Source organism: Dermacentor silvarum, chromosome 3, assembly GCF_013339745.2.
Source record: "Dermacentor silvarum isolate Dsil-2018 chromosome 3, BIME_Dsil_1.4, whole genome shotgun sequence".
Classification (NCBI taxonomy): Eukaryota; Metazoa; Arthropoda; class Arachnida; order Ixodida; family Ixodidae; genus Dermacentor; species Dermacentor silvarum.
The window spans coordinates 154363945-154387050 of NC_051156.1; the positions used below are offsets into that span (position 1 = coordinate 154363945).

At 44.1% G+C, this 23106-nt stretch overlaps 1 pseudogene; it reads left to right on the forward strand.

Annotated features, from left to right (window-relative positions):
- The first annotated feature begins 18735 nt into the window (after positions 1-18735).
- Positions 18736-22162, forward strand: LOC119445945 (uncharacterized; annotated as a pseudogene).
- The last annotated feature ends 944 nt before the right edge of the window (positions 22163-23106 follow it).

Below are 23106 nucleotides of genomic sequence, written 5' to 3' on the forward strand. Positions count from 1 at the left end.
TCATTTTTTGTGATCGAGCCATCCGAGGTTTTCTATGTGGCGGACACTTTGTTTTTGAAGGACGGTTAGCCTACATAAGTTTGTTTTGATTGTGGTGCCCCAGATCAATAAACAATAGTATAGATGAGACTGAATGAGTGAATAATACAACTGACGTTTTAACCAAGTCGGAATCAGATGCCGGATTTTAGAGAGCATGTAGTTAGACCTGGAAATGCTAGAATGCAATTTATTTACATCAGGGGTCCAATTCAAATTTTCTTCGAAAATTACTCCTAGAAATTTAAATACAGATACACGTTCAATCACACAGGTATCAAAACAAAGAGAAATATCAGTGATATCAGGTTTGTTCCTGGGCTTAAAAACAATAAATTTAGTTTTAGAAACATTTAACTCAATGTCATGGGGACATGTGTGTAGCAGCTTAATCCAATACCTATACAAACATAAAGATGTGCACAGAAAATGTAGGAGCTCTTTGGTGTCCTCGCGTTGGTTCTAGCGTTTCCTGCCAGAATGCGCCTTACACGTGTGCGTACAGTTGCGGCATTGTCTGCGTGACTTTTGTAATCTTTCTGAAGGGCTGCACCGGGTGCACACCCCGGAAGCAAAAAGGCCGTTCCACTCCATTACGTAACGTACTGAATACACCCCATAACTGTCGATAACACGATTTCGCGCTGCTATATTTCTCTATCACAAAATATCAGTGTATGACTTGGATGAATCACCCTCACAATGCCTATAAAATCGCGATTCGTTGGGCGTATGAAGTTCTCATTTTAACCAAGCAAATGTTCAACTGCTCCAACCTCACCATTAAAATGTTGTTCGGACTGTTGAGCCTACTTTCGTCTTATATATTTGGTCCTTACAATCTTATGACTGAATATAGTTCCGAAGTTGCGTTTACCTGTATATTTTTCGGTGAGATGAACAATATTTCGGAAGACAAATCTTGGCTCTAACCGTTGAATTACGCCAGTATAAAACTGTTCCGTTTGTGAATATATTTATGGTCTTCTCCTGAAATGCTTGCTTTCTTTCCCGTACAAAAATGACTGTTGATTTTCTATTGACGTATTGTTGGGGTATTGTTGAATCAACGGACTTTCAACAAAGTCTCTAAAGTCTTTGAGTTCGCTCAACAGTTGCACAATGATATTACCATTGAGAGCTTCTCAATAAATAATTTATTGAGTAATTTGTGTTGATTTTCGTAGTTGTTTTTTTGTTGTGTAGCAGTTGAGTTTAGCATATACTAATTAGGACTCGCATATGAAGGCGACATTTCAAAACTTTATTAAGAAGCAATCTTTGCCTCATTCTTCTCACTTTGCGGTAGGTAGGTAGGTTCTAGTTTGGGCTCACTTTCGTAAAAAGAAAACAGTGTGTGACCGACTTTGGCACCGAACGTTGACCTTCGAGCGCAGCAGCCCGGTGCTATAACCTTTAGGCCACGAGCGCACACGTACGTCTCTCGTTCCGAAACCAGTCAGCGCTTTGAATGCTCGGCGCGCGCGCCCCATGTAACTTCCTCGTTTTCTTGCGACAGCTCGCGCTTTGAGGCGCCATGTTAGACTGTACTATGTCCGGGACCAGCCCGCTTTCGTAGCCGTTTACGCTACGTAGAAACTGCGACGTTGAACCATCTTCATGATCGCCCACGAGTGACTTGCTCGCCGGCGTACAAATGCCATCGTCGTTTTAACATACAACATATGGCATAGCCATAGGTGCGATCCAAAATGCGCACGTTTTAGGGAGCAAAAGAATGTGAAATTCACTTGCAAACACGGTGACTGCGTGCATGGGGAGTTCCCCAAAAGTAGACACGGCGGCAGCGCGGATGGTGGCGATAAGGCAGGCGCCGACAAGCGACGACGCTACCTTTGAGCATAGGACGCGCTGTGCGAGCCGTAGGATGCAAGCGCGCACAGGCTGTAAACATACACTTCAGAGGTCTTAGAATTTCCTGTGCCACACGCTGTGTCTCGAAAGCATAATACATTTTTTTATCCAACGGCCGTGGTACTAGATATCAAACAATGAGCGCGCTTTGAGAGCACAGCGCGTTGAAAGAGTTTCGGATTCAGCAACAGCCGCAACATTACGCCAGCTAATCGCTGTCTCAGCGGCTGCTCCCGACACTCGCCTTGCAGAAGCATGCGATAAAATTCTTGCCATGCATGTTATACCTCCATGTTGCCATGGAAGCCTCCCAAGCCTGCAGCTCTCCTATGTTCAGTGAAACAAACGAAGGCCAAAGAGAAATGAAAGAAATCAAACAACAGTTACGCGCCCACGTTATACCCTATTTTTTACCGCGTCATCTGCAAAAATGCTGCAAACTACTTAAGCACGTTGTTGTTCATAAAAATAAAGGTATTAGTAATAACTTTTACTCATAGGTGACGCAATAAACGCCAAACCAGTGTTTGAGCATGAGTGTTTGGTTGTGTGCGTGCGTGCGTGACTTTATTGTGAGCAGTCTTTTGCAACGGTATCCAGTGTGCCGTTAGTTTCGTAGTCGCAATTTTGTTAATCGTATTAATTATTTTTTACGCTACAAATTAACTTTTCCTTCAAAATTTATTATGTTTTTTATGAACAAAAATTATCAATCATTCTTTATGGATTTTAGTGGTTGTTTTTAGTAGGAACAATTTTATTAACTTAATACGATACTGAGGCTGTGACCGCTTTTCAACTCTGTCACTCGTCTGAACTTGTGCGGTGGTTCGTGCCGCGCGCGCTTTGTTGGAAGCATTTTTCTTTTGTTTTTGGACATCATGACGCAAGTTTTAGTGAAATTGCTCTATGATGATAAGTGGGATGTTTATCCGTTGAAGACGTTTGCTGACGCAGCTACTGGTCTTCGGGTGATGTTCGAGCCTGGCAGTTTTGATGAGTTGCGCGGCAGAATTCATGATGGAAGGCGAACAAAGCCGCAGCCTGACTTCTGCACACAGGTAAGTGATTTCGTTTGCTTGAGCACATAGCCGCGTTTTTTTTTTTTTTTCACTTGGACGATCGTCAGATGTTAAGCACACCGTTCACTTTCTGCAGGCACACCGCATGCCCTGGAGCGAAAAGCGCGCGAAGCTAGCGCTTGCTGCCGCCGCTGCTTCGATTGAAATGTTCGTAATATTATCTACTAATTTGCTATCGCAATCGATGCTTCGCCTTTGGAGCGACACTGCGATATTAAAAAAAAATATTCTTAATCTGTAGTGGCTCATCGTATACCTTAAGGCTAGTGTGCACATTTTCTCGCGTAGTCGTTAACTGCGCCTCTATTTGCGTTGTGGCTAATGTCGCGGTGTGCTGCAAAATATATTTCGCCTTTTCGGTATGTGCGGAGAACAGCCTACCGATAAGTCCTGCATCGGCGCGATGATTACACGGATACACATCACAAATGAACAGTGGCGTGGTGGCGACGTCGGCAAAGCCGCCGACGGGCTTGCCTTATCACACATCGCCACCCCAACCGCAGTAAGCATATTTATCAAACGTGACGTGTTGCCGTTTAAGGCGTACTGCACGCTTTTAATAGGCGATAACTCAAGCGCGCCGCCGTTCTCTGATACCTCTTTGAGCTGGGCTGACTCGAATGTGCGTTGCTTGCAGAAACGAAAGGAACGCCAGACGGCTCATCGGCGCCTCAAGCTAAGCGCCGCACTCGAGCACCGTTAGCGCGGCGAGGAATGGCACGTTCATGAAGGTAGCTCACTGCACAGACGCAAGCCTGCAATGCGCACAGGACGCGTACGCACGCGCGGCACACAAATTGCGCGGAATGTTCTTAGCCACGCAGCAGCGGATACTAAGCTTCAAAGAAGCGGTGCCGGTTCTCACTAGCACGCTCGCGCGCGTTGCTCTCGGCGAATTTTTAGGTCTGCCCTGCTGCTCCCGAAGATTCGGACTGCTGCTTGGTATCGGCTGTGTACTATAGCATGGTCTTTCGTGTTGAGAGAGCCGGGAATATATTTCACCGGTGTGAAACAAACATCGCTGTGCGTATCTTTGGTAACATTTACTGTAACAATCCAATTCATCATTTTCGCGACAGCCCTCTTGAAAGAGACGCAAATTTTTAATTGCCAGTGTAGTGCGTACTAATATTTAGTGCGTGGTTATGTATATTGTGTGACAGATTTTTAATTTGCATTATCTAATTCTGTCTACATTTCCTTCTCTACAGGTTACACATGCACCAAATGCCCAAGTGCTAACGTGTCCTTCGTCAAGAACAGCTTGGCGTCGTTTCTCGCAAGAGACATCCATTGATCTGCGGCTGATTCACCAGGAAGCTCGCATCTCTGTTGCCACTCTGCGTCAAGTGGGATTTTTAACTATTTCTTATTCTGCCCTGTAGTGTACGCTGTGACGCTGTGAAGACTTACTTTCATGGACGCTGTGAAGGCTTACTTTCGATGTGTTCTGCCTTTTAGTTGTAAAGAATTGGCTACCTTGTGAGTGGAGGTAGTTCCTTTTTCTTGTGAGAATGTTTATCAGCCTAACCAAGTGGTACATGCGTACTTGAAACAGCAGCACAGACGAGGATAATGAAATAAGTAGGAACACATACAAGCGCGGACTCAACTAGAAGTTTATTCTTGAAGACAGGTTGTAAACACATTGGAACTTGACAAAGATAAGAAACCATGTATGCGTGGCCTTTGTGATTAAACAAAATCGTGTTTTCTGCTGTAAGGGGTAGAACGAACAATTGTTTCATCACAAAGACCACAACACAAGAGAAATTATGGAAGCCTTATTTATTGATTGCAAAGAAGACAAATGCATAAACTATCTGTTGCTCTTAATGGGAAAGAGTTGGGGTTTTTAAAAGGAGCTCTCCTTGTTTGGTGGTATCACTTATAGGACATCTTTCACTGTTTTTTTTTACCTGCATATTTATACTACAAAACACGTCTTTCGTTCCTTTTTTTGTTGCACCGGTCTGACTGCCACACATGCATGGCTATTTCTTTGTCAAGTTGGTCAGTGTGCTTAATATCTTTGTCGTCACGAACAAACTTCTAGTTGAGTCAGCATTATTGTGTGTTCCTACCTTATTTCACCGTTCTCATCTTTGTTTGAACTGTTTGTAAAGTATGTACACACACCAAATTACCAAAGTATCCGTAAAATTGATATACATTAAGTTATTTGCACTATTCATTTCTGCAAGAATGGTATAGCTTCTCATCTCGTTTGTTCTTAACGTTGTTGTACAGTTTTTGTAATATACAGCTTGGAAAGACGTTTTCTGTCAGATTAAATATGCATGTATGTCACTTTCGATATTTTTTTTCAACATGGGTAGTGCAGCTCCTTCCGTCTTTCAGTTACTGCTTTGTCGCAACTTTTATATATTTTATGCAGCGAAATGCTGGTGGAATTATATATATTTATGTGCGCAAGTGTGGTAAATGGTGTTTTGTATGTGCATTTATTTGCGTTTTTTACTAGCTCTCCAATCTGGCTGTACAGTTATTGAAACCTTTTCTCATGCTTTATATTGAGTTGTTCTAGGCTCTTTGATGATGCAGGTGACCATTTATTTCACTGTTGGGAATTGTGTTAGCTGTGTGTCTCTCCAGTTGTCTGTGTATTTTATGTCACTTCATTATATCATTGAAAGTGTTAGGCTTGCATTAGCTTTTTATTGACCGAGGTACCAGTCAATTGCTGTGTAGGGTGAAAAAGGCCCAAAGAAATGATTTCATTAGCTTTGTTCAAGTCCAGAAAAAATTCACTGATGAGCTCACTAAATTAGAAAATGCCACCAGGAAACTCTTCCGCACCCAAAAGTAACACAAGAAATTAAATACTGTTCACACTCGAGAGGGAAACAGCGCGAAAAAACTCGACAAGAAGGGCGACACACACCAGCGCTTCTTGTCCCTTCTTGTCTTGTGTTTTTTTGCGCTGTTTCCCTCTCGAGTATGCACCTACTAGCCCAAGCCTCTATTGTCTTGAAATACTGTGCAGTTCTTGACTTATGCCAGGGAGGTAAGCTGCTTTTACAGCACAAATGTTTTAGAAGTTTACCTCTGAAAAACACGATTCAGTTGTTTTGTATATATATACATGAAGTCATTTGTTTCCAGTTTACTTGTTATTTTGCCTACTCACAGGCAGCCGTAACCCCTTCTGTGAGTGTTTACTGGGTGTGTGAAGCATTTTACTGTAAGGTATCCAGTGGTCTTCATTTTTGTATTTATGCATGCAAGCCAAGAGTTCATGTGTTCAAAGTTAGTTACAAGGGTATGCTTAAGATCTGCCTTTGAGTCACTTGACTTGTTTTTACAAAATATTTTTTTTCTGCTGTAATTGTGAAATATAATTCTTTCTGCTGTAATAAACTTCAAGTTGCGTGAGCATTCGTGTGTATTCTTATCTTATTTCAGCGTTCGCATCTCTGTTTGAGCTGCTGTTTGTCAAGTCTGTACATACACCTAATTGCCACAGTGCTCGTAAAATTGTGACACATAAGGCTATTTGCATTGTTTATTCCTGCAAGAAGGCTATAGGTTTCCATCTTCCGTTTGTTTTTAACATTGCTGTACATCTTTGTAGGTCAAGTTCAACGAGTCGCTTAGGTAGCCAATAAGAGTGATAACTTTGTAAAATTTATCAATTTCATCCATCATCATTGTAGCTTTAAACCCACTAAGTTCTACTTTTCAGTTCTCATGACCCTGCTTTGTGCTGTGCTGTACAGGCACAGGAAGCTTTTTTTATGCTGTAAGTGCAGGTGGTGTTGTATATCTTCCAGAAAAAATTGTTGCGAGTTTAACTAGGCATGTGTACGCTTTTGCTACATTTTTTTCAGCATGTGTGCTATAGTTCTGCTCCCTTACACTTAATAGCACTGTAGGCACTAGCATATGTCTTCAGGTTTCATACAGTCGTGCCTTATATACTGTAATAATGTGTCATGTGCACGCTATATTCATTAGGTACATGAAATATGTCAGTCGCTCCTTTGCTTCCGTTCGGATTGGGGAAAGTTATGTGAAGAGGCACCAGGGCATGCAAGTGCAAATAGCAAAAGCAATTTCAAAGTTAAGTGCACTAAAATGCCACAAGCCCAACAAAATATCAATGATATTTCAGTGGCAATTTTCGAAATATCAATGCCATCTCAACAGGTGCACAATGTACTTTTCAATGCTGTGTCAATAATCACTCAACAAATGGTCAACAGAACAATCACAACAGCATTTCAAGACTGCATCAATGGAAACCCAAGAGAAATTCAACAGAAATTACACAATGATATGTATAAGCACAATGTGCTTTCAATACAAACTCAACAACTATTCAACATTGACTTGCCCAATTGTGTTTCAATAAAATTTCAGTGGCCAATATTCAAGAGCCCTCAACACTTTGCTCAATGATATCCCAACTAACTCCCAATGAATGCTCAATAAGATACTCAACATTGACCAATGATATTTCAATGCATTCTCAACAAAATTTTTGTAAGGGGACACCGCAAGGAAACAACGGTTGCTGCTTCTTCTACAAGAAGCATTATTCAAGTAACCAACCTGAAAGAGCAAGGGCCGTAAGCGTGGCATCCTGCCCGCGGTGTCGAGCCCAAACCATCCAGTGACAGACTGACGCTTAAATACAGCACTGCGCAGACCATCCATCGTGACGGGAGACGCGTGTTGCCAGATGTCAAGGGCGATTCCATCCAATGTTGGAAGACCGAGCGTCACCTGCTGCCAGTCAAGAGGCCGGGAGTCGGGTGAAATCCAAGACGAGTCGGGTACTCTGATGAGCGCAGCACAGGAAACGTCGTACGGCCAGGAGGCGTTTCCCTTTTGCCGGCAGGTGAAATCATTCACTGCGCGAAGATTGGGCGTCGTACACGATGCTGCTGGACAGGAATACGGCAAAGCGACCGAAGCAAGCCAGGAGGAGCACAGCAGCCCGCAGCACACTGCCCAGGTAACAGGGACCTGAAAGAGCAAGGGCCATAAGCGTGGCATCCTTCCCGCGGTGTCGAGCCCACATTTGATATCACACTAGTTGATAGCACACTAGTTTTTTTTTAATTGTTTGAACCTAAGGTGGACTTATTATAACGAAGTTACCATTTCCGTGATCTAATATGAATGTAAGTAGTGTGAGGTCAACAACTGGGATCTTGAATTACAATATACGTCAAATGTTTCAATCCGTCGCATCAGTCTCGCGAAACAGTTATTCAATGTTCAAATAAACAAAGCACCCATTTGCAAAATGTGGTTTCAATATGCTTGCAAAATATGATTGAGAAAGTGGGCGGGGGGAGGTATTAAATGAAATAAGGAACAGGACAGCTTCAGAATTCTAATCTTGCAATTTGCTTCTACCTAAACATAAGCCTGTGCACACACTCCTTTTTTTTTGTGCAGAAACGGACACAAATGCGCTTACAGGTTTTTCTTTTTCCTCCATTCTTTCCTTGACAAAAAAATTATATGGTTAAAAGAAAAGACATCCGCTAGTTCGCTTGCAGTCTTGATTAACTGCACATCGATTTTCCGAATTAGAAGCTCAGACCCTAGTGTCTATACCGGCAAGATAAATGGGAATAAGACTGTTCTCTATCTTTTTTTGTCCTTTGACGTTGTTTTTCTCCACCTGAGACGACTTTTTCAAAATCTGCTTTCGTCGATCAATGGGTTTTAATTAGGGCACCCTTGTTTTCGCCAGCTCGAGTTTCTTTCTCTGAAAGCAGCATCCACGGTTTGCTACCGTAATGCGATAACTGCCGCTTGATACTTCCGTTTTCTTACATTACTAAATGGGGATAATGATCGACATTTGACGTCATGTATGCCGTAGGTGAACCGTATTAAGACTTTTTCTGTAACCACAAACGTCTGTCGTTGCGTTAAAGGAAAAATATACCTGAATGAAATGTGATTCAATGTGAACAAAAGGGATCTCGTTCACATTCAGATATCAAGAATTTACTATTTGGACACACGATTTACAATTATTGATCGTCGACACAGGAATCAAGGAATTAAGCGGAACTCTCTCAGTTTGCGTTTTATTTAGGAAAGACAAGCAAAACTGGACGACGTTTGTGCATTATTTATTATGTCCAAATGGTACACCTAGCTGATGGCACATGAATGAAGAGCGCCAGGTCACGTTCGTTATGCGATTGCTAATAGTAAAAAAAAATCTCCGTAATAGTAATTTTCGTACTTCAGACGTAAAAAAAAAACAATGACTGAGATAAAACATGCAGATCCCATGCGCTATTGGAAGTTACGTAATGCAAAGCATTTTGCATGTAGCAGGCTATCCTGCACTGTTTGGGTTTCTTTGAAGAGTTGCAAGATGAACCAATAGGTTTGCGTGGATCAAGCAGTTGTGTTTCATGCACGCCTGTGAACGAACACAGAGGCTAGACGACGCCATAGGATAGTATGACGGATGGCGTTACGACAGATTTTTTTCTTGCGTGAAACGTCTTTAAAACTTGTCAGAGTGGTTGACTTGATTCAAGCACGTGTTGTGACCGCATACTTGGGTTTTATTGTCGTTTATGATTTTGTAATTGCACTGCCAACTCGACGCGATCGACCACGCATGGCTCGCGTGCATAGATGGGCCTGTTGTTGCGCCACGCATGATGCAATCGGTGCTAAATTGAGCCTCTTACTCGGCGGACAAACAGTGTTAGCTAGGCAGTTCGTTTCACTATCCGAGCTCGAGTGGTTGGCTTTCAGTTAGCGCAATAAGCTATTGATGGTATTTATTTATTTAATCAAGATATCATACAGGCCTTCTGGAAGAGGGTATTACATAGGGGGGGGGGGGGGGCGTACTGTCATAAGCATTGATTGTGATAGCAAATTAGTGGACAGCTATACAAAGTAAGGATAGTAATTTTGTCGTTCGTGTAAACTTGGTAACATAGGCACACTAACTAAATTAAGAAGCAAGTTGTCACGCGCGCACAAGTAAACATGAACGCATCTCACTCGATGACCGCGGAAACTCGCTGTGAGGACGCTGGAGTGAGTCAGCGCAGCAGCAGCGATTCGCCCGGCGAAGAAAGGCGCTGTATAAAACGACCGTTTTAGAGGGCTTAAAAGGTCAAAACCTATGTGCACAATGTATAACAAGGCAGATGCTTTACAAAAAAACAAGAAAAGACGTAGCTCTATAAAAACACATCACTAAAAGGGCGCATCAAGCCTATAAGCCAGCCGTAATTTGTGGTGCGTAGCAAGAGACTACCAAGGAAGAAAATAAAATAACCTTTCTCGCCGAGGCGGGATTCGAGCCCGCGTACCCCCGGTTTCAAAGCGAGCGTCGTAACCACTAGGCTATACTGCCTTTCTTTCTTTCTTTATTGCCTTTATTCAATTCACACAGAAATACGGTGTACAATCATACCAGCCCATCAAGGGCTAAAAAGGCCACGCTTGCATAACATGCATTTATGCGAATCATATGATTGCGTTCGAACGTCATCGTCTTCGTGCACAGCTGGCGCGTTCATACGCTGGTGCTCTGCGAGGTGACGAGGTTTTGTGCGCTATGAGAGTGAGAAAGAGAGAGACGCATTCACGGAGCGGGTATCCTGGATCCAACACGGAGAATTACCTGCCCCTCACCATTCCCTTACCCCCCATCAGAGTTCAACCTGGCGCCAGACCCAGACCAAGGCACTTATTTCCCATATCTGGCACATTTATTTTACCCTGGTCTCAATAATCCACAGTGTACCACCTGCCAAGCGCCCCGGGCAGATCTTTTCCACTGTTTGTGGAGCTGCCCCAAGCCCATGGCGGTACAACCTATTCCCAACCCTTCCTTTTCCACGTGATGGGCGCTCTTCGGGCCACTTGCTCGGATGACCAGCTCTGGCTGGTGGACCGGGCCTGCCTAGCGATGTCGGCCAGGGGGCTGCCGGACATATAGGGGCCCAACCACATTTAAATAGATGAAATAAAGTTTTATCCATCCATCCATCAAACGCGGTGTCGGCATTGAAACGCGGTGTCGGTGTTGCAAGCTGCGCTATGCAACGCGCGGAAGTCCGAGACGCGCGAAAAGAATTTATCATCATCATCAGTATTACGATGAAAAGTTCACGCGCACTTCCGGAAAATGTTGGGTATACTATCGCCCAGCTTCGCTGTTTCAAGCGTTGCGCGGCGGAGTGCAAGGTTAAGCGTTTTTTTTTTTTTGTTTTTTTTTTGCTCTTTCAAAAGGAGTAACCATCACTTGTATATGTGCGAACCTCACCTTTAAATTCAAGTATATAAAAAAAACTGTCTGACATGTGCAAGTAACTTTTCGAAAAGCCTTTATAAGAAATTAATTACGAAGAAGAAGCAAAAGTAGAAGATGGCTACGATTACATCAGTCTGTCGCTTCAATGAAAACATGTGATACTTGCAAGTTTAATTACGTCTTTCCGAAAAATGCTCAATTCATAGCCCAACAGACACTAGTCTATTAAAAAATTTAAATATAAATAAACAAAACGAGCAGCTTCGCTGGTCTTCCATCTTCACATAATGGAACGGCTCTGAATTTTTCATAACCTAGCATCTTCGTCAAAATCGGCATGACCACCTTTCAAGAAAGAAAACAAAAGAAAAATTATTCATACTCACTATTAAATAAATGTAGCTAGTACTGATCAATAAGTTAACAGGAAGCACAGAATTCATACTATTTTTCCATTGCGAACCATGTCCAATCGCTCTCTCGTGGGTACGTGCCGGCCATGAGTTGAAGGATGAGAAAGAACAGGACGATGGCAACCGACGATGGATTTTGTTCGTTGTTAGGTGCATGTTTTATTTTATCCAGTGTGGCCAATCCCCCTCGTGGGTACGAGCCATGTTTTGAGGCAACAACAACAACAACAACAACCTCTGAAGTGTCCTGCATACCAGCCTCCAAGAGCTCGGATTGTCCCAGGCTCCAAAGTGCCGTCGCTAGGAACGATGCATCCAGGGACACCGGGAAATGGCAATGTTCAACCTTCCGCGCCCTTGCCGTTGCGGCGATCGGCTTCGTCGCAATGGTGATATTGGTGAGCGTCTACCTCGGAACACGGCAGCATGGGCAAAGCCGCGCCATTGACGAGCACGAACAGCCATTTTGTTGCCCGAGAGAAGCGCAGCAGACTTTGCAATACGTCAATACAAGCGTGGACCCGTGCAATGATTTCTTCGCCTACGTTTGCTCCAACGTCATCAAATTTCGAACCTGGCAGGACACCAGCACGGAAAGGGAGCTCCAACGCATCGTGCTTACCGGAGCCATGCCACCCGGCGTTGAGCGCAGCCCAGCAGGAGATTTCCTCATTGCGTACTTCAGGTCTTGCGTTGAAGAGATGACGAGCATCGGTTCTTTAATCTCCGACATCGCGGTCACCCTGGTTCTCAAGGAGAGGAGCTTACTAAACAAGATGGACAGAAAGAAAGCCCTTGTTTACGCAACGACACTAACATCCAAGTACCAAATTGACACAGCCTTTTACGTGTCCTACGACAAGTTGTTTGCGGGACTTTTCATTGGCTACAAAGCAATTTGCACTGACTACCAGATTGTGAGGACTATAATAGCTGCTTCTGTAGGCGCTCTCACCATCGGCCACGCCGCAGGGGCGTCTGCGTCAGCAGGCGTTTGGTGTGTTGCGACACCACGGACCCGAGCACACGAGGGTTGGACCCTCCCGCGTGTAGCCGTGCGCGGCTTAGCCGTGTCTGGGGAAAGGGGGATCCTGGGGGTTGAGCCGATGCTTGGGTGTTTGGACCTTTAAGGCCCCCCGGCGGAGGCAACACACCTCTTTGGCCTCTGCTTCACATAGACGGCACCTCCAGACTGACCCACCTGGAGGAAATCGGCAGTCGCCTTTTCCTGTCCCCCTCTTCAATCTTTTGTCTTTCTCTCTCACTTTCCCAACTGTCCTGTCTTCTTGTCACTTCTTCTCACTTCCGAATTTCTGGGCGGCAAGGGTTAACCTGGTGTACTTATCCAACCTTGGGTATTTTATATTAGGTTATAGCGGCGATGCATGGCTGGCGTCTGCAAGTATTCTAACTTTGTAGCGTCCCCTTGTTGGGCTCGGTGGTGGGTGGCTACCATCGCCGCCGAATTTTCCATTTTACATGGCAAATGCTTTTCCCGCACTACCTGATCGCTCCCTGAAAAGGGGGCGCACCGATGAAACGTTCAACTTCCGCATGAAACCAATAGAAACATTTCCCAAGTACCATGTGATACACAGCCAAAATGAAACAAATACTGTCCGTACGATATCCCCATTTGTGGTCGCAAAATCTCTTACAGAAGCAATCGGCTCAGGTTACAAAGTAACTAAGATGGGAAGTGGAGACCTTCTTCTAGAAGTCCGTGACAATCTCCAGTACAACAAGCTGTCAAAACTCGTGGCGTTTGGGGAAATTCCTGTCTCCGTGGGCCCACACAGGTCAATGAACACTGTGCGCGGCGTCATCTCTGATGACGACCTGCTTGAACTTAGTGAAAGTGAGTTGTTGGAAGGATGGCAAGAACAAAACGTGGTTAAAGTCCAAAGAATCAAGATAAGGCGTGACAATAAGGAAATCCCAACCAAACATGTTATCATTACCTTTGGTACAAGCAACCTCCCTGAGTCAATTGAAACCGGATACTGTAAACTGCGTGTACGACCGTACATCCCAAATCCGCGCCGATGCTTCAAGTGTCAGCGTTTTGGGCATGGGTCGCAGAGTTGCCGAGGGCGATCTACCTGTGCAAAATGTGCATCCAAAGACCATTCCTCAGAAGTGTGCACTTCCACAAACCACTGTGCCAACTGTGACGGAGACCACCCCGCCTACTCACGAACATGTCCGACATGGAAGAAAGAAAAAGACATAATAGAACTCAAAGTGAAACTAAACATCTCCTTCCCAGAAGCGCGCAGGCGTTTTTCTGCCTTAATCAGTCTAATCCGTCCTACTCTGATGCGGTGCGCCGGGGGGCAGCGCCACATCTTTCGGCGGCCGCCCGAGTCACACGGAGTGTGACGGCGGTCATGCCATCAGCCCCCCCGGCTGGAGCAGCCATCGCTGTTCAGCCCCCTGCCAACGAGGGCCAGCAGACCCGCGGGCCTGCTGGACCCAGGGCCACTGCCCGTGCAGTTCGGCCTGAAACCCCCGCGAACGTCCCCGCTGAGCGGGCACTATCCATCGCCTCAGACGAGGTGATGGACACAAGCAGACCACCGGCGTCTCAGACGCCCAAAGAACGGTGCAGCTCCCTGGAGCGCACCGGGAAGAAAGGAAAACCACGCATCACGGGGCCTGGAAAGGTCTCGTGAACTAACTTCCATTATTCTGTACACACATCACTAACTTTTCCATTATGGATACACAAGTATTACAATGGAACGTGAGAGGACTTCTACGTAATCTTGACGATGTTAAAGAACTCCTCCGCAAATTCAGTCCAAAGGTGATGTGTGTACAAGAAACACACCTAAAATTAACACAGACGAACTTCTTAAGGCACTATGTCACTTTCCGCAAAGACCGCGACGACGCTCTCGCCTCGTCAGGGGGTGTGGCCGTAATGGTCGATCAAGGCGTTGCATGTCAGCACTTAAACCTCCGAACGTCCCTTGAGGCAGTTGCTGTCCGAGCAGTGTTGTTTGGTAAACTAGTTACAATTAGCTCCATCTACATTCCCCCTTCCTATCAGCTTTCCAGAACAGAATTTCAGAGCTTCATCGATGAACTTCCCCCGCCATACATAGTCGTAGGTGATCTTAATGCTCATAGCCCCCTGTGGGGCGACTCTCGTTGCGATGCGCGAGGGCGCCTTATAGAAAATTTTCTGTTTTCCTCAGGTGAATCTTTATTAAACAAGAAAGAACCTACATACTACAGCATTACACACAACACATACTCGTCCATAGACTTAAGCATAGTGTCGAGCACACTAATGCCATACCTGGAGTGGTCCGTCCTCAGGAACCCCTATGGAAGCGTACCACTTCCCAATTATGTTGAACTCAACGAAACGAGATGGATGCTTGCCACGATCACCTCGATGGAGCGTAGACTCGGCCAACTGGGAACTGTTCCGAGAGCTGACACACCTAAGCCGTGATGACATTGTTGCTCTTAACGTAGACGACGCCGTAACATATCTAACAGGTTTTATTATTGATGCTGCTACGAAATGTATTACACAAACTAACGGACTGACTAAGAAGCGCCGCATTCCTTGGTGGAACGAAGAATGTCGTAAAGCGCGGAAAAATCAAAACAAAGCATGGGGATTGCTTCGCGATTCTCCTACTGCCGAAAACCTTATTAATTTTAAACAGGTTAAATCGCAAGGCAGAAGGACACGTCGACGTGCAAAGAGAGAGAGTTGGGAGAGGTACATTTCTGGTATAAACTCTTACACGGATGAGGCAAAAGTGTGGAATAGGGTTAATAAATTAAAGGGCCGTGAGACGAACCCGCCGCCCTTAGTGAATATCCAAGGAGATTGCCTGGAGGATCAGGCAGATTGTCTGGGCGAATACTTTGAATATGTCTCCAGTGCATCTCACTACACACAGACATTCCTTAGGTTCAAAGAGCGCGCAGAGCGACAGCCCCTCGATCGGAAATGTGCCCGAAATGAACATTACAACTGCCCGTTCAGTTTAGCTGAACTTACAGCTTGTCTTGCTTGTTGCAACGGTTCGGCACCAGGTGCTGACCGTGTCATGTATGAAATGATCAAGCACCTACACCCTGAAACACAAAAGACACTCCTCTCTCTTTTTAATGTCATGTGGGCTGCTGGGTACATTCCATCCCTCTTGGAGAGAAGCTATAGTAATCCCCATACTTAAACAGGGCAAGGACCCGTCCTTACCTAGTAGCTACAGACCCATTGCTTTGACAAGCTGTCTGTGCAAGCTCTTCGAAAAGATGATTAACCGGCGCCTAATCTGTGTCCTAGAAAGCAACGGAATACTAGATCCTTACCAATGTGGCTTCCGAGAAGGTAGGTCGACTACAGACCACCTTGTCCGCATCGAGGCAATCATAAGGGATGCCTTTATACACAGTTTTTTCTCTCAGTGTTTCTTGATTTAGAGAAAGCGTATGACACCACATGGCGCTTCGGTATTATCCGAGACCTTTCCGCTATGGGTGTCCGCGGCAACATGTTGAGTACAATCCAAAGTTACCTTTCTAACCATACCTTTCGTGTAAGGGTGGGCCAGGCGTTGTCTAGGTCTTTCACCCAGGAAACTGGTGTCCCGCAGGGCGGTGTGCTTAGCTGTACACTGTTTATTGTGAAAATGAATTCTCTACGCACGGCTATTCCACGAACGATGTTCTACTCTGTATATGCAGATGATGTCCAGATTGGTTTTAAATCGTGCAACTTTGCTGTCTGCGAACGACATGTCCAGCATGGCTTAAATAAAGTGGCTAAATGGGCTGATGAAAACGGTTTTAGGTTGAGCCCACAGAAAAGCACATGCGTCCTTTTCACTAATAAGAGAGGAATAGTACCAGACCCTGCTATTGAGCTGTCTGGTACCACACTACCTGTAAGCAAAGAGCACAAGTTTCTCGGCATCATATTGGACTCAGAACTCACATTCGTTCCGCACATCAGATATTTGAAGGCTAAGTGCCTGAAAACAATGAACTTATTGAAGCTGCTGTCGCATACAACATGGGACAGTGACAGGAAATGCATTTTGAACTTGTACAGGTGCCTTGTCGGCTCACGACTTGACTACGGGGCGATAGTTTATCAGTCTGCTGCACCCAGCGCTTTAAAAATGTTGGATCCTGTTCACCATTTAGGAATCCGCCTCGCGACTGGGGCCTTCAGGACAAGCCCCGTACAAAGCCTTTATGTGGAAGCAAACGCCTGGCGCTCCACCTTCAGAGGACTTATGCCAGCTTTACATATTTCCTTAAAATAAATTCAAACCGTACACATCCTACCTATTTTACCATAAACGATACCACATGTGCCACACTATTTAATAATCGACCAACAGCGAAGCAGCCCTTCTCGCTACGCGTGAGAAAGCTCAGTGAAGAAATGGGTGCTGCACTACTTGAACATTGCCTAATGCCTTCAGCGAAGCTGCTACCGCCGTGGCAGTGGCAGCTGGTTGAATGTGACACATCGTTTATTGAAGTCACAAAACACGCGCCAGATGCACACATTCAAATGCACTTTTTAGAACTAAAGTCAAAATACTCTTGCCCTGAATTTTACACAGACGCATCAAAGTCACATGCTGGCGTTTCCTATGCAGGCAGTCGGTCCGTCCTTCTCGGAATCCGATGTACTTTATCCCCACACAAGCATCTTTACGGCAGAGGCCTATGCAGTACTATCGGCGGTGAAACACATTGATAGATTGAAACTCCAAAAGGCTGTAATATTTACCGACTCTTTAAGCGTTGTTAAAGCGTTAATGATGCCGCAAAAACATAAACACCCTGTAATTATCAACCTCTACTCACTGATCTGCTCTGTTTATGCGTCTAAACAACAAATCATAATATGCTGGGTGCCTGGGCATAGAGACATCGAGGGTAATGTTCTGGCTGACCAAATGGCCACATCAATAACATCGCACGCTATTAATCCTACCGCTGCTGTCCCTGTAACAGATTTGAAACCTTTCTTGCGGAAGAAACTGCGAAGCCATTGGCAATGCTTGTGGGATGCGCAAACAAATAATAAGCTTCACTTGATTAAGCCACAGTTAGGTTTCTGGCCCTCTGCATCAAAAACACGGCGAACTGATGTCCTATTCTGTCGCCTCAGAATAGGACACACATATGGTACCCACAATTTTCTATTGAATGGTAATGATCCTCCAACCTGTGGCAGATGTGGCGAGAGGCTCACCGTTCTTCACGTCCTCCTGGAGTGTAGGGAAGCCGAGAGAGAGAGGAAGAAACATTTTCCTCTGGCATACCGCTGTTCTATCCCTCTTCATCCTGCTATGTTTCTTGGCAAAGAACCGCTTTTCATTACCAAAGCAGTCCTCGCTTTTTTTAATGATGTTGTGTTGCATGTTATCAGCCCAAGAAATACGTAGCGCATCCTCTCTCAAGAGGATGCCACTGTAATAATAGCTCAGTATAGCACATGCCTCCAGGCCCTTACATCTCAAGGGCTCTGTTAAGGCATTAGTGTTTTTGAAACTTTTAGCCTCCGACATATTTTAGTATATCATCAATCTTTCACAATCCATCCCTCGTATCCATAGCACACTTCATTAGTCATTGCCATATTCTTAGTACCTATAGATTTTACGCATTTTACAGCGACTATTTTAGGCCTCTTTACAGCCATGCCGCATCTGTTTTATCCACACCTTCTAATTCACCATTCATGTACCACTGACAAGTCATTATCATCGCCTTGGCGCTCTTTGGCCACATCTGGCCCTTGCGCCAAAAAACTCCAACAATCATCATCATCAAATTTTAAAGGCCCCCTCCCCAGGCCCCACTGCAAATTTTCGTTATACACTCAGTAGGATGCTGTCTCCCTAGGGAGTGTCTTGCTGGAAGAATTTTTCCAATAGGTTCATTATTGCAGGAGATGCGAGAACTTGAAATGTCACGTTAGCATGATGGGGGGGGGGGGGGGCGAGATTCACTGCCAATGTAGACTCTTTCTGTACGTCGATTATTGTCTGCAAGTACTTCTCTGATACCGGAGCCAAGGCATTGCAACAGGTTTAACTTTATATAAATACATCTGCCTTCTCTTTTTCTCTTCCCCTTTTTTTTTCTCCTGCGTGTCACACTTCTAGTGACAACTTACTGAAGGCACATGCCATAATCTGCAATGTTGCAGGCAGTGCATCTTACGTAGAGGCACGAGTGCCTCCTTGACTTCTGGCTGTACGAGATGCTACCTCGAGAAGAAGGGCGTGCAAGTTTCTCTTTGCAATTTCACCTGTTTTCATGTCATGTAGCTGATTGATACTTTGCAGACATGATTTCCACCGCAGGATATAGATGATGCACTTGTTAATTTGCAATGCCCAAACCTGGTGAAGGGCCCTTTTAATTACTGTGATCATTATTTAATGAAATGGGTAGTGCATTTCTCACTCATTGCTTGCCTCTATTATTCATTGCGAGTTCAAATCCTTTATCTTTGCTTAGTCAGTTGATGTTTCATACCAAGCAATCATATCAAGCAAGCTTTCATCTTTCCTATTATAGTTGTGTATTTTTTCTTGCCTTCGGATTCTGTGCTAATCAGAGCTGTAACTATTTCCAGGTGTGTAAAGTGGACGCAGCCACACAGTGGGAAGATTTGACAACTGTGCACCACACATATTCTGCACCTTTGAAGTTGAATATCCAAACACCACTTTCGGCAAAAATGTCAGCAGCCGACCTGCAATTCTACACGGGGATATCACCAGAGGTATTTAAGAAGCTCACACTGTGACTGTGCATCCAGAGGACACCTTTGCGGCCCTCCCAACTTCACATAGCAGACCAGCTACTTCTAGCACTAATGCGCCTGAGGCTTGGCCTTCTTTACAGGGACCTAGCGTCGAGATTTTGTATTGCACCATCCTCGGTGTGCAATATATTCAATAATGTGCTCAAATCTCTTAAAGAGATAATGAAATACGTAGTAATCTGGCTCCGAAGATCTCGTATTCAGAGCACTATGCCTAGTTCATTCATTGAAAATGGTTTTGAGGACACCACGTGCATATTTGATTGCACTGAAGTTGCACTTGAAAGGCCAACCAAGCAGAAGCCAAGAGCCCAGACCTACAGTTCGTACAAAGCCCACAATACCGTCAAGTTTCTCATGGCAATCGCTCCAAATGGCGTAATTATGTACATTTCTCGTGCATTTGGTGGGCGTGCTTCGGACAAATTTATTGTCAAGCATAGTGGCATGCAGGAATATCTTGTTCCTGGGGCTGTCATAATGGCTGACAGGGGCTTCACTCTGGACCCCTACTTGGAAGCCCAGGGAATCAAACTGAACATGCCAGCATTCACCAAAGGTGAGAAAAGCTGCCACCATTCATTGAACTAAGTAGGCAATACACGCCGTCGTTCTGCAACAGCGTGCATGATTATCAAACATGCATGGTTTGCTATTGGCTATTGTACTTGTGGTTGCACAATTCCAATGACACCACTCGGTGATTATTCCGATAAACAGCGACAGATAAGCGTCATTGGGCTGTGTTTAAAAATAATGAGGAGAGAATGTACAGTTATTATTTGTCGGCCTGTTAAACGAAATAAAGGGCCACCTTCCATATCACCAATCAAAATTGTGAAGCTCAAGGAATGAGGGGCTCTAATCTAGATTAGGCTTCAGGAGGATGTGCTAGAGTGCCAGCTTGCATGGCTTACAGATGCTAAATGCAGGGCAAGCTATTGCTCTGTACTGATGTAGAATAGCGTGTTAAACAAGGAAGGAGGAAGAAACATAATACGAGCTCAGACTAACAACTTGTGTTTATTGTATATTTCATAGCACAAACACGTGTAAAAAACATTCGTGTTTATGACAATACACCCGAGTTGTTAGTCTGCATTCGTGTCATATTTCTCATCCCTTGTGGATCGCACTATTCTAAGTCAGTATTGCATGGTTTGGTGCGTTAAATGTACTATCACAGTCATCCTGGTTTGTTCTGGTTGTACAGGCCTGCAACAGCCAGGTACTGCTTGTTTAGATGCAATGGCCTTCATTGTTCCCTTGTGTGAATTTCAGATATATGCATTTGCAAAAGGAAACATTTATGCATCAACAATTGTGTGAACAAGGTTGAACAGCCCATGAGTGATGCAACAATGGTAAAAGCAAGCGATTGTTTTTAGGCCCTTTTACAGCCACGACACATCTACCTTTCGCAATTCATTGCTCCATTGTCAACTTATTAACACAGGCCTGGCGCTCTTTGGCCATACCTGGCCCTTGCGCCATTAAACACCATACATCATCATTAAAAGCAAGCTTCCATTTTTTCCAAGCAGAAAAAAAAGCATAGAAATTTTGAAGGAAAAATCAAATGTGGGTGCGCAATCAGCAGATGCAAACAAGATTATTTTGCAGCGAAAAAATTGGAAACTTGGGTCAGGGGATAATTAGCAATTCTATTCCAATGGCATTTCTTGTCACTCTTCTTTTGTGGTGATGATTGATAAGAAGAGTGACATACAATCTGCCGGAATAAATTGCTCTATTATACCGTCCCTGAAACTAAAAACTAAGGGCATTCTGCCACTTATATACAGTAAATCTTTACAGTTGAGTTGAGGTGCAGCTCCATGCTTGGCTATTTACACACTAGCTTTGCCAATCGAATAGATGATTCAGAATGTAGGTTGACTTTTTTTTCCAGGAAGTACTCCTTAGTAATTTTTTGTCAACATTTTTTATTCCAAGCCAGGTGGCAGACCTATCTTTCGACTTATATTCTCTATTTTGTAGGGCTTGTCCTGCCTATGCTGTGCATTTTGGGCCATGCTTGCACACAATTATTTTGTTCTATTTACAAGGCAGATGAGAATACTCAGTTGATCTTGTGCTGTTTCCATGTGCAGCTTAGTTTCTGCTGATGCTGAGCAGCAACAGAACCATTCAAGATATGTAGAGTCCAGAATGTCTGGACCCTAATGTGCTGAATTTAGTTATTCATGTTATTTTCCTTCCTGTGTTGAGCATTTCAGCAGTGTGATAACTCAAGCTGTGTATTGTGTTGAGAAATGAGGGCATTAGTACAACACTAACATGTATACTGAATTATGCATTTCAGGGAAGGGCCAACTTTCTGAACAGGAAGTCACCTCAACTCGGCGCATCGCATCAGTACGAATACATGTGGAGTGAGCGATAAACAGGATCAAGACGTACAGAATATTTAAGTCTGCGCTGAGCATCAAGTGCAAAGACACAATTGATAGCATAATCTTTGTGTGTGCAGGCCTCTGTAACTTGAAGGCACCGCTAATTGCAGAGACCAATGGTCGCAGTAGCCATGAAACGTAAGCAGTGCTGGCATCTTTGCAAACAAGTTGTAAGAATAAATACTGCAACCCAGACCCAGAAAGTTGTTTTTACTGAGTGTGCAAACTGCAGAAGTGAAAACACATTGGAGAAGTTCATAACAGGGTGTAAATGAAAATGTTACACTTTATTAACTTGGAGCGTTCATTGACCAAATAAGTGAATTGGTCATTTTATGTAAAAGTGTAGCATAAAAACATGGACAATATTGTATCACATAGAACACGAAACAGCAACAAATATTCAAAAAACTACTGCACTAATGGTTCTGTTAAATATGTGGCTCTCCTGTACCAGTATAAACACAACTTTTATGCAACACCCACACAAAAAATGTTATAAAAAACTGGTACAAGCACTTGAGTGATATCAGAATATCAAAATGTATTCAATGTGCAGAATGTGAAGCATATTAACTGCCTTGTACGTGCATATATCAACTGCTTCAGGTCACGGACTAGAAGAATGAGGGTATTTGCCTCTTCGAGGCAGCAAGGAAACCATGATGTAAGCGAGAAGCACAATAAAAACTGACTAGTATAATAGGGCTTTGAGAGCAATATGTACACGCCCATGTATTCAAAGCATACAAATACAGCATCTATCACCACCAAAGTGGTCCCATCAGACCCACAAAAGACATGGAGGAAAATGAGCAGTGCAATGTTTCTGCAAAACGACTAGATTTCACATATACAGTGTGAAAGCCCAACACTGAACTTGCTCCCCAAATGCTTACTTCGGTATGAATTAGAATACAATGGAACGGCAGGTTAAAAAAAATCCACACAAGCGCACTAGACGTTAAAGGGATACCAAAGAAAAACACTAAATCAGTTTACACTGGTAAGCAGTCCTTAAAAACGATTTTCATTTGGGTGAATAAACGTTGATTATAAGCAAGGAAAGTTAAAGCCGAACTTCTGTTTCTTTAATTTTATACCCACACCTTAGCACTGATGCAACAATGCCGTGTCGCACATTTCATACCGTTTTCTCATATTCTTTTCA